The sequence below is a fragment of the Corvus brachyrhynchos genome, unplaced genomic scaffold (genome assembly GCF_000691975.1).
Source record: "Corvus brachyrhynchos isolate BGI_N302 unplaced genomic scaffold, ASM69197v1 scaffold338, whole genome shotgun sequence".
NCBI lineage: Eukaryota > Metazoa > Chordata > Aves > Passeriformes > Corvidae > Corvus > Corvus brachyrhynchos.
The window spans coordinates 1184137-1184731 of NW_008239334.1; the positions used below are offsets into that span (position 1 = coordinate 1184137).

Consider the following 595-nt stretch of genomic DNA (forward strand, 5'->3'; position numbering starts at 1 on the left):
TCTGACAGCAAAAAACCTGCTGCCCTCAACAGTGTCGGTGACCCCATGGCTAAGGCATCCACGGGCGACATTCCCTCCAGACACCGTCTCCAGCGTAATCAGGGCTCTTTCCTCAGCTGACAGCAGGTAAACAAATCGAAATGCTGATTTTTCCACAGCACCTCCCCGCAGAAGAGCTGCTCGGCACTTGCGAAAGCTCATCAGAGGGAAGTTGTGCCCGGCAGTGAGGGCTGTGCCCACGCCGAGGGCCTGCCCAGGTGAGTCACGCTACAAAGCAGCGCTGTTAGAAGGCTGCTGCACAAAGGAAACAGAGATATTATAAACACCCTGGGGCAAACCATCGGTCTCCAGAGGCCAAGTTCAGGTGCCACGAGGGGAGCAGGACCTGGAGGTGTCAGGGGAGAGGGACTGTCCGGGAATCATGAGGGGTCAGGGCTCAGCACCCCTGCCAGGGGCACTGTTCTGCCACAGGCACCGTGAGAGGGTTTGAGGGCACTGCTCTGCCACGGCCACCACGGCGATTCACCTGCCCCGAGCCGCCTTCAGGCCGGCCTGAGCCGGTGGGAGGCACGGCCCCTGTCCCCGTCCTGGGTTC

The 595-nt window shown here is 61.0% G+C and overlaps 1 protein-coding gene across 1 annotated transcript in view; it reads left to right on the top strand.

Annotated features, from left to right (window-relative positions):
- Positions 1 to 109: 109 nt before the first annotated feature.
- CTTNBP2NL (CTTNBP2 N-terminal like) overlaps positions 110 to 595 on the top strand; it is a 22189-nt gene continuing 21703 nt past the window's right edge. Inside the window, exon 1 of the mRNA XM_017741152.1 lies at positions 110 to 126. The gene's annotated coding sequence lies outside the window, so the exon portion shown is untranslated. The remainder of the gene's footprint in view (positions 127 to 595) is intronic.